Here is an 11,501-nt window from a genome sequence, read left to right as displayed (position 1 = left end):
TTGCATATAAACATCAATTTTATGTTTGGGATTGTTTGGCCCAGGAACAATGACACTCAAGAACATATACACCTCCTTCATGCACATCCCTGGAGGTAAATTGTATGGAGTGGCAATCACTGGCCACGAAGAATATTTCCTCCCAGACTGACCAAATGATTGGAAAACATCAGCACATAACCCCAATCTTACATTCCTTGGTTCAGCAGCAAAAAAAAAAAACATGAGTTTCATTGAAGTGCTTCCAAGCCTCAGAGTCTGATGGATGACGCATTACCCCATCCTCGTGTATATGCTCATGGTACCATCTCATGTCGGCAGCTATAGCATGGGATGCATATAATCTTTGCAACCTAGGAATCAAAGGAAAATAGTACATTTTCTTGTAAGGGACCAGTTTTCTCTTACGAGAGTCGACACGACGCTTATACCTCTGGTAGCCACAAAATTTACAAGATGTAAGATGTTCATCGTCACCCCAATACGACATACATCCTGAATCACAATAATCAATCTTTTAAACTGGCACAACCCTGTCACGACCCATTTTAAGATCGCGCGGGCACCTACCATTCCCACCTCAATAGGCGAACCCTCAACTCAACACAAATTATTTACAAGTAAGGAACGAGATTTAATAATCTTCAAGAAATATAATAATTGAAAACCAGAAGTCAACCAATATATTTAAACGAACAGCGGAAGTGTTTACAACTATTTAATAAATACAATGACTCAGTTTCCCTTGACCTGGTCTAGACTAGTACAAGAGCGGCTAATATTGAACCAGAATACAACAATAAATCTGAGACCCAACATCCATCTCGGAATGAAAATGATGGAGGCCTCCAAGATAGGCACCGTGCATCTTCCGGAAAACTCCAACAATAACCTGAAAAACTCTAGACCTCAAAGGGATAGCAAGAGTAGTATCAGTACCACATTAGTACTGGTAAGCATCATAGGCCGACAATGGTTAGAAGTACATAGCAGTAATAGAATTCACAACTAAGCATGGTAGGTAAAAACTAAGTCAACAGTGCACATTACCTACCGCTCGTCTCAACAACTCTCCCTTAGTGATCCATTTGCCTGACCTACATTATACTCACTTTAACTCATCTAACATATAATAGACGATTTGGCTCAAGCATTGCAAGTCAACTACCATTCCACTATCCCCTCTTACTATCGGAAAGTTATCTCGTCATCCTGGTTTTCATTATTCTCCTAAATTTAGGAAGCTGAACCCGTATATCACAACTGGATCACCAGAATATCACAAGAAGTCTTTTTTTTTTAAGTAAGTTACCCTGTCTTCCTCTGGGCAGTGTTGTATTAGCAGCAAAAAGGTACAAGGAGGGGGGCTAGGCCTGACCTCCATTACAACACATTATTTGGTGATCACGTCACCACAAAAGCTCCAGAAAAGGCCAAACAAAGGCAGCCAACTTCTAGAAAACTAAGTACCTAACTAACATAAAAGTTAGCTTTGTCAAACTTAGATCTAATGCTAGGCAATTGCATCTTATCTAATTGGAAGGGGCCTTTAGAGTTTCTAGGCAGTTCTGAGTAAGAGTGTATAGTACAGTTTTGGGCCGAGCCGGAGGCTAGTTTTGCTAAACTGTCTGCAACTTGATTACATTCTCTGAAGCAATGCTTCACTTGGAAATTGGTCTCTTGTTGGATCTTCATCAGCTTGTCCATGATCTGTTTTAACTTCATGTTGGAAGAGTTCTGGCTGTCAATCATTTTTGTAATCACCATAGAGTCAAGCTCAAGAATGAAGTCCTTGTAGCCATGTTGGTAGCACCATTTCACTCCAAATTCCGCTACAAGAGCTTCTGCGTTGTTGTTACTGCTGCTCTGTACCGTGATTGAGAAGGCAAAAGGTACAATGCAATGCAATAATGTATGAAATATGGGTGCAGTGCATATGCAGTGTACATATGTACTCCGATGATAGAACATCACATCTCGGAAGCACAATCCATGGGGGACCCGCGAAGTCCGTGTACCTCACGATTCCAACAACAACCTCTGCAATCGCTACCTCACGATCCCGGCAACAACCTCGGGAATTGCTACACTCAACCTCGATTCTGGGATAAACATCGGACATCGGTCCTCACTCATTCTCATCCAACTGAGCCCAGATCATACCAGTGTTTCCTTAAGTATCATCAATGTATCAACAATATATCATAAAGGATGAGAATGCGTGCAATGTATGAGTTCAATGCTATAATCAAATCAATATCAAAGTACCGCGCATGAGCACACCAACAATAACATGAAAAGGCTACACAATAAGACATAATAGAACACTATCCTCATTTCAAACGTTAACAAGTAAGATACTACAATATCATGATCAAGATATATCAACCGTCTCCAATATCTAATATCTCCACGTGGCCTTGAGCCAATAATAACATAACAAGATAAGTCGCAACACAACGAGATGGCTAACCCCAATCACACCATAGGCCCAACCTAAGACAATATCTAATCTAGAATCATTTCATGTCCTTTTAGCGCGTCTATCAATTCCAATATCAAATTACAATTCAATAATAATTAGCACATAACATGATTAAGCACATCATGCGGGAACTCTTCATCAATGTATCATAGTAAGCCAAGTACCGAACAACTAGTCTTCCAAGTCACATAAAGTCCACCAATACGCAAGGAATACCAACACATGAACCTAGGGAATCTACAGGCCACAAGCCCGAACACATAAATCGCACAACAGTACCATCCTAAGAATTCCATCCCAATCTCCAAAATCCTATACATGCATTCTCCGTTTCATCTAATACACGAATATGTAAGTCTAACCGGAGTCTACCAAGAAAGGAAACTATAACCTACGTCGGGGCCGAGCATTTGCCACGAACATCAGCTGATATTCAATTTGTTCATCACGTCGTAATCCGCACGAAGGAACTTGGAACAATCATGAGACCCAAGAATAGGAATCACCATTAGAACACTTATAAGAGATATCAGATTGATAAAGGAAGTTTGGGAATTTAGACTACCTCTGGATTTTCTAGGCCTTCATTAATAAATGAACTCTTTTCTAACCATAATTTATGCTAAGTGATTACTTTCCTTAACACCATAATTAAGAGCCTGTTTGGCTTATCTTATAAGTTGCTGAAAACACTTATAGCTTATAAGCTGTTTTTAGCTTTTTTGAGTGTTTAGCTGGCCAGCTTATAAGCCATTTTGTGCTTAAAATAAGCCCAAAAAATTAAGCTGGCCCATTTGGCTTAGCTTAAAAAAAGTAGCCAAAAAAAAAAAAAAAAAGTTGGGATAAGTTGGGCTACCCCAACTTATTATTATTATTATTTTTTTGGCTTATAAGCTACTTTTTTTAAGCCCATCCAAACAGGTTCTAAAACCATAAAGAGTTATTGCTAGATCAAGTTACCATTTTTAGCTCTTTCCTTTAGAAACCCATTTTCAATGTTAATGGAAGAACCCATTTACATGTTGGGGAAGGTAAGAGGAAGCTACGTTAATAATCATTCTAGTCTTATAAACAAGAGAGATTAAATCTACGTAATCCATATTAAAACATGCTAATCATTTTTCCCACCTAAGTACATGAATTTGGTGACATCCATTTTTTTTGTAGTTTCTAGATGAGGGACTTTAAGAAGAGTCACTAATGTGAAGAAATGAATGGAGGAAGTTAAAAGGATTACCTTTCCCAAGAAGATATCATTTTAGGCTCCACAAAGACTCCAAGGGCGGCTGAACTTTTTAGGGTTGTGAGAAATGAGGTCAAATCCCGAAATGACACTTAAATAGGGAAAAATCACTGCTCGTCACCGCTGTTGCGGTCTGAAACGCCGCTTCAGTGGTACCGCTTCTACGCCAAGGCACCGCGGGGGAGGTCCTTGAGGAAATCAACTACACTGTTCCTGCGGTGTACACACCGTTACTGCGCCACCGCTGGGGCGGTATCATGGGAGCTGTAGCGGTACCACTGGGCCCGGGTGGCTCAGATCCGATATTTATATGCAACTCGTAAGATTGTCTGATTAAGTTAACGGTTTTTCAAAAGTGTAAAAGGACCAAGGATGTTTCAAGGAGTCATCGTCGCGAATTTTTTGAAAATCACGGTAATGATGAAATGGGTCGTTGCAAACCCAAGCTACGCAGTAGCTTCTTGGTCTGATAATAGTTATCAAGCACTTTATTATCTTCAGGTAAAGCCACTTTCAATAATTGCATCATTTGGTTATAGCCTCTTTGTGACAAAGTGTTCTCCATTTTGATGTTTAACATCCTTGAGACAACTGCGGGTTGAGAGAGGGAAGAATCAGGATACAATTCTTCATCAGCAGCCTGTAGAAAATCATAAATTTTTTGGGACTTGGGTTAGGCTCCTCCTCCATTGAAAGTTCATAAGGATGAGACAACTCAGGTTCAATATTGTTATAAGATTGCCAACTCGAGTCGTGGTCAAAGTTGGGACCAGCTGCATCCAAAATCATTTGCCAATATGGATTATCGAATGCCAATTCAGGTTGAGCACCACTATGCAAATCATTACTAGAAGATATGTCCCTGATCATATCTTTTTCCTTGATACAGCCAAACAAAATAGTTCTCAACAAATCCAAGATTAAAAAGGTGACACTTAACTGTTTCAACATCCTTGTATTTAATGTTGTGACATTTTTTACATGGACATCTAATATTGTCACCACTCATGTAATTTCGTGGAGAACATGCAAACTAGATAAAGTTCTCTACACTGGTTATGAAACTGGAGATTACAACCCCTTGTCCATCCAACCTCTCGTACATCCAACCACACTCTAGATTATTCATGTTCCTATTAATGTTGAAAAAGACAAAACAATCAGAGTTCACTCTTTTTGTAATTTATACAACCAGGAGGACCTCTATAGGGAAGAACAAGTTGAAATACCTTAATGAAATAGAACATATCTTTCTTTTCTTATCAGGAAACAATCATTCACTTTTTTTTTCTTTTTCAAAAAGAGAAATGAGAAACTGAAAACAAAACATATCTTTCACTATCCTTCATAATAAGGGTCAATAAAAGCTTTAATCGAAAGCAAAATAGAAACCTTTCACGTTAATCATCTTCAATTCCAGACTTAAATTTCCCAAAACAAGAACTTCAATACAGTAACTCAAATAAATCCCATAATGCAGCACGTAGAATCCAGCAATCAATTAATCAATTGTAAATTTCAATCAACTTGTAACTTACAAATCCCTAAATTTGTCAATTCAAAATCAACAATTTCAAAAATAGAGATAGACAAACAGAAGTTACAAATAGAACTCAAGAACCGAACAAGCACAGCTAAAAAATTGAGCCAGCAGAAAGGAACTTCAGAGAAGATTACTTGAGGTGCTTTTTTTCCAAAAGAGATAGTGAGAACTTTGTTCTTGAGGGCTCTCTACAAACAATACGAGGAAAAATTATATAAATCGACAAATCAGGGAACTTTGTTCTTTAATCAATAGCCTTCAAAAGCTAATCGGTGGATCAACAAAGTGAAACAAAAGAATATCAAATTGTAGATACAAGTTTAGTCCAAAAAAAAACACTACAAGGAAAAGAATTAACAACTAGAATAGTACATTCCTCTAGTTGCACTATTGAACAACGCTCCTGCTTATTCATCTGGCCACGAAATCATCTAATACCAAGACATGTAGGTAGATTTATTTGTTTCTGTCACTGATACATGTTCTTTCATTTAATGTTTCAGGATAAATATTTGAAAGTAGTAAAACTAAAAGCAGATAAATAGTTTCTTTTCATTATAGACTCAGATCAATTTCACAAGGACAATTAAGTCAATTTACATAGCAATAAGGACATATACACTTTTTTTCTTTCAATAGGTAAATAAGTAACAAACCTTAATCCCTACTATGAACTGAAGACAATTTCCTTATGCAACTATAGATTTTCTGTCACATTCCAAATAAACTTCTTGTGACTCAATTTTATTAATCTTAAATCTAGACTCACTTCTAAGATCAAATTAAACTAAAGCAAAAAAGAAGTTAAACTAAGCCGAAAAAAGAAACTCACTGATGTTTCAAGGAACTGGCGCAAACTAAAAGAATTATAAGAAAAATCCTTGAAATAATATATATATAGACACACAACTGTGCTCGATCAGAAATTCGCGCAAAACTAAAAATTAAATAGATTCAAATTTCCTTGCATATGCATTGATGGAAATAAAAAACCAAACCATATATTTGAAAACACAGAAAGTTTCTCCATTAAAATAATGTTACTAAAATTTTAGGATGAAATATTTAACCATTAAAAAAATCTGATTTATGCACAAAAAAAAAAAAAAAAAAAAAAAAAAAAGTGGGACAATAACCATGTGAAAACCAAATGCAAGACCAACTTGCACTTTAGGAAACCTGCAAAAAATTATATTACTCAGAAATGGATGGGCTTTGAAAATTCTACTTACAATTGCAAGCTGTAGACGTATAGTTTAGAATTTGTAGTTGTATCCTGTCCCCTTCATAGTTATTCCCAAATAAAAAAAAGTCTAAACTCAACGAATACTCCAATGACAAGTTCCATGAAGCTCAAACCAAGACTAATTTACAGTAAAACTAAAACTTGCAGAACACACAGAACTAAAAATAAAATAGATTCAAATTTCCTTGCATATGCATTGATAAATCACAACAAACTGAAATAGCAATTGGGTATGCTTACCTTTTATGTGAAAGAAGATGTCGGCTTGAATCTCCGATGAGTCATTGCGAACGAAAGAGAGAAGAAGATGATTTTTGAACCAAACAGCTCCTCACGATGATCCTGTTAAGATGAATCATTTGCATGTAGGAAAATTAATTCCTAAGCTCTAAAAATCTATTTATTTCTTCTAAAGACCCAAAATTAAAGAGATATCCAAATCAATGGGAGAAAACCCAAATCAACAAAGAGAACGAAGTAAAAACCCACATGCAAGATGGAAGAAATACCAATAAAGAAATTCAATGAACTTTTAATACACAAAAATTACACCAAACTAAAGAGTAAAATAAAATACCCAGTAGAAATTTTTACCACTAAAGAGAAGTTTAAAAAGAATTTGAGATTGAATTTCACCTATATGATACTTCGGCCACGATTTTGTTAAGACCCACTAGATTTGGACTCAAACCTACTGGACTTTTGATGGTTTATGACTTATGCAGTCATACTCGTTTCTACAGTTATGATAAGATGATATACAAATAAATTCATATAGAGAAATATACTTACCGATTTTGAGCAAGAAAAATCAAGGGAATAGACCCATTTCACAACAAGTACAGATTTTTTAGGTGTGTGAGATATGTAGAGAAAGAAAAAGGTTTTAGACCTATTTCAAACAAATTTTACACATGGGAATAGAGCCATTTCACACCAAGTACAGATTTTGACCCAGTTGATTCCCATTGCTTTATGCACTTCGAAAGTGACCCAAATGAGAACACACAAGCAAAAGATACAGAAATCATACACAAGCACATTATGAAGCACATTATAAAGAGAGAGGAAAACGTACTAAGTGATTACGGAAGGACGATGGTGTTCACATGGTGGAAAACAGTGAAGAGACTGAGTGATTTCTCTGTGTCTCTCTCTGTATTGTGTTGTGATGTTTCAAAATAAGAGAAGTGTGAATTTGTGCCTTAATTATTATCCCTTTAATTTAGACCTACCGACGGAATTAACCACCCTTTTAAATTTTGTCGCTAAACAAAGCCTCGCTTTTTAAAAAAAAATAAAACTTAACGACGGAATTTTTTGTCGCTACAATTATAACTATTTTAGAGATAAATTAAAAGACCTTGCAACGGATTTTCCGTTGCTAATTCCGTCACTAGATACTAATAAATATTGTCACACCCTTAGGTTTCTAAATCCATAGGGAAAATTAGGGTGCCAAATTTTCCCGCTACTATTTTGCAACAGAACGACGTTTCTGTCGCTAATATAATCAACTAAAATTTTAATTGTTATTTTCGCCACAAAATGATCATTTCGTAGCGAAATCCGTCGTTACGTAGCGACGGAATGTGCTCTATCGCTGAATTCCGTCGCTAAACGCTTTTTTTAAAAGTAGTGTATCACTTTTTCGTGAGGTTTACACTTCAACTATCAATTGTTCTCTTTTCCTACCTAAACTATCACCATATATGTATTAAAACACACCTCAATATCAATTGTTCCCTTTTCCTACTTGATACGGTTTAGGGTTTTCGGGTAAAAAAAGAAAAAAACTGATAGTTGAGGTATGGTAATAGTTCAAGTAGGAAAAGGAAATAACTGATAGTTAAGGTGTGAAACTCGCGAAAAAGTGATAATTCAGATGTGTTTGTGATTTTGACTATTATCTCTTTAATTTCCAAGTTAAGTTTTCTACTCTTTCAAAATTAGTGAGTTACTGGATGGTTTCTGAGTTGACACGAGTGGTTTAATAAGGCTAAGAAACAACCAAGTAAGCTTGATCTTGGTAGCACATTATCTTAAGAACTGAAGTCTACTGTTTTAGTAATTTGATGATAAGGTATTATTACCTAATTAAGTTATTCCTCCCCCGGATCAAAAAGAGTATTCACTTAGCCTTTATTTTTTGGTTCAAAAAGAGACTCTACTTACCAAATCAAGAAAAAATTTTAACCTTTTTAAGTGTTAAGTGACAAAATCTCAATACCTATTTAATTAGGGAATTTTAATCAAATTACCCATTTTTGTCTAGGTGTTAATATTTTTCTTAAGGAATGTGCAAATGGCTAAGTGAGCACTCTTTTCTTAACAACTCAGTTTTGCCTAAGTTAATCCTATCGCTAATTTTGGTTTTCAATTAGTCTTTGTTAAATTCTCTAAGTGTCTTTGTTTAAGAATAAGTCAGTCTCTTAAAGGAAAACTCTGTCTAGTTGAAGGTTAATAACCTAGGTTGCGGTTGAATTTGTTTATTTTCAGTAATTAAACTCTGTCTAGTTGACGGTTAATAACCTCAGGTTTAGTATATTTTAAAAGCATTGTTGCTTACGACTAATCCATGGTTTTTTTTTATCAAATATCTGGAATATAAAGGATAATATGATTTTCTTAATTAAAGATTGAATTCCTTTCCTTGTGTCTTTGTTTAATTATTATCAAGAAGCCTTAAATTTACTTAATTATTAAAACTGTTGCAAATCTTTTATCTTTTTTTTAGTGCATGTGAAATATCAAAATGGGGGCATTTGGGCCTTCCTCTGTATTTGCCAAGCTTGTGCATGTTAATCAGGCCTACATGCATTTCTTTCCAGCCCAATAGAATTCAGTGTCTACTCAGCCAGCCCAAATAACAAAGAAGCAAGAAGTTGGACCTGAAGCCCAAATTCTGTTTATACACAGCCCAGTAGTGGAGCAAACGGGGCTGGGCAATTCGCCGCTTCTTTTGGGGTGGTTTTAAATTTTGCCTTTTCATATATGAAATTTTTAAATTTTGCTTGCCCATTCGCTAAATCCCATGGGTTTCGAGTTCGAACCCCCACACGATCAAAATTTTAAAAAAAAATTCGCAAAGCGAGTTTAAATTTCGCTATGCCCCCATCGTACACTGCTTTGTGAAGGAATTAGCAAAGTTATCGGACCGATACTTATGCCTTATGGGCGTACTTGGCATAAGTATCTTTGGTTAGCATAACTTTGATAATTCCTTCACAAGTTTATCGGATCCGCATAAAAGTTTGCCACTTTAAAAGTATGCCCCATGCATAAACTTGTTAAGATTTACCAAACTTATCTTAGATGGGGGCATACTTATGCCTTATGGGCAAACTTTGCCTTGAAGCATATATATGTATTTTTTCAAGCATATAAACCAAAGTTACATGGAAAAGTATTATCTTGCAAACCAAATGTCCATCCCGGATACAAATTCACACTTTGCCTGGCAATACAAAGTAGTTAGCAATTGTTGATAGACTTCGAAATTTGGCATTCAAGTGCCACCGATTGCATCTTCGTAGGCGGACCCAAGAAACATTTTCCCATCTTTATTTTGAATGCTCCATCACAAAAGGACCGTGGTACAGATTGTTGGTATGGCGGGGTACACTAGAAGAATAGGGGCTGGCAAAATGAAATCAAATGGATCTCACACATTGCTAGACACAAATCGAGCCATCAAGCTCCATTACTTGCCGCATTTTTGGTATGCTAGTGGCATTGGTTTGGAGAGAAAGGAACCTACTCGATTTCAAAATACTCGGTTTCTTCCGATAGACTTTGCGGAGAGATTGCACAACATATTCACATCCAAGGCGAGAACAACTTCAAATGGCAGAGAGCTCTTTAACTTCTATGAATTGCTATCCCTAGCTAAGTGTAGTTGATTGAAAATTTTTTTTTTTTTAATGTAATAGTTGCTCCTAGTTTGACTTATACAAGTTAGTGAGTAGGAATTTTACCATGTACAGTTGAAGGTCAGCTTTAACTTTGTGCTGTAAAAGTTTTTTGGATGGAATAAAATAGACTTTCAACCAAAAAAAAAAAGTTTGCCTTATAAGGCAAAGTTTAAATTTTGTATGCCCCCACGGACTTTTAGTTATGTTTAACTAAAAGTCTGTAGGGGGGGAACTTTTTGTCTTGAGGGCAGACATTTTAGTTATGCGGATCCCGCATAACTTTAACTTTTTCTTAAAGATTGTATCTTTGGATCCGCATACACTCCCCGATCTGCCTTGCGAAATTATTTTTTTATTTTATGCACGAGCGGGGGTTCGAACCCGAACTTCATGTATTCGCTCATCTTTCCAAGCAAAGGGCAAAATTTAAAGACCACAAATATGAAGGGCAAAATTTAAAGACCACAAATTTGAGGGGCAAAATTTAAAGACCACCCCAAACGAAGGGCAATCCGTGCAAAAAAATGCTTGAGCCCAGTTCAAAATACCCCTAAAATGCCATTTGCTTTGCAGTTGTTTATTAAATGATTAGTTTTCCATTAAGTGAATGTAATTTTTTTTTAATAGATTTGTATTTATGACTAAATCAGTTTACACCACTGCTGTAAAATGATTTAAATCTTAGACATAATTGAGTTTAAGGACCAGTTTGGCCATGAGAATTATTCACTTTTTTTCGAATTTTTTTTTCCACTTTTTTTCAAAAAGGCAGAATGGTCTAGGATCCCCCCCGACTTGTCGATTTTTATTCAGTGTGCACCTAAATTTTACGCTGGCCTAATTACCCCTCTCAACTTGAAAATATGATAGCCTGGACCCCCCTAGACGCTGATGTGGTAAAGAACGTGGATACACTCTCTTTTAGGCGCGTGGAAGGGTGAAAAATCGAAAAATCAGCTTCCAAATGGGGTATTTTTCAACTATTAATTGTCACATAATCAATATAATGATTTTATTTGATCCAATTGTATTTCTTATTGGTTTTTCTTAATATACATTGCATATTTTAT

General features: G+C 36.0%; 2 long non-coding RNA genes across 6 annotated transcripts; both read right to left on the bottom strand.

Annotated features, from left to right (window-relative positions):
* Positions 1 to 669: 669 nt before the first annotated feature.
* On the bottom strand, positions 670 to 3,260 carry LOC132031357 (uncharacterized). The gene is made up of 2 exons (XR_009408251.1): positions 2,881 to 3,260; positions 670 to 902 (listed from the first exon to the last, which is right to left on the bottom strand). It is a non-coding gene; the product is annotated as an uncharacterized LOC132031357 (long non-coding RNA).
* Positions 3,261 to 4,648: 1,388 nt separating this feature from the next.
* Positions 4,649 to 7,772, bottom strand: LOC132031356 (uncharacterized). 5 transcript variants are annotated; one of them, XR_009408249.1, is made up of 5 exons: positions 7,596 to 7,772; positions 6,758 to 6,859; positions 6,504 to 6,554; positions 5,406 to 5,459; positions 4,649 to 4,861 (listed from the first exon to the last, which is right to left on the bottom strand). It is a non-coding gene; the product is annotated as an uncharacterized LOC132031356 (long non-coding RNA). The 5 variants fall into 5 exon arrangements; XR_009408250.1 differs by lacking the exon at positions 6,504 to 6,554 and having other exon boundaries at positions 5,406 to 5,455; positions 6,733 to 6,859; positions 7,596 to 7,770; XR_009408247.1 differs by lacking the exon at positions 6,504 to 6,554 and having other exon boundaries at positions 7,596 to 7,766.
* Positions 7,773 to 11,501: the final 3,729 nt, after the last annotated feature.

This window comes from Lycium ferocissimum, chromosome 9 (assembly GCF_029784015.1).
Source record: "Lycium ferocissimum isolate CSIRO_LF1 chromosome 9, AGI_CSIRO_Lferr_CH_V1, whole genome shotgun sequence".
In the NCBI taxonomy this organism is placed as follows: domain Eukaryota; kingdom Viridiplantae; phylum Streptophyta; class Magnoliopsida; order Solanales; family Solanaceae; genus Lycium; species Lycium ferocissimum.
Note: the sequence above shows the minus strand (reverse complement) of the source record. Positions and strands in the feature narration are given on the sequence as shown.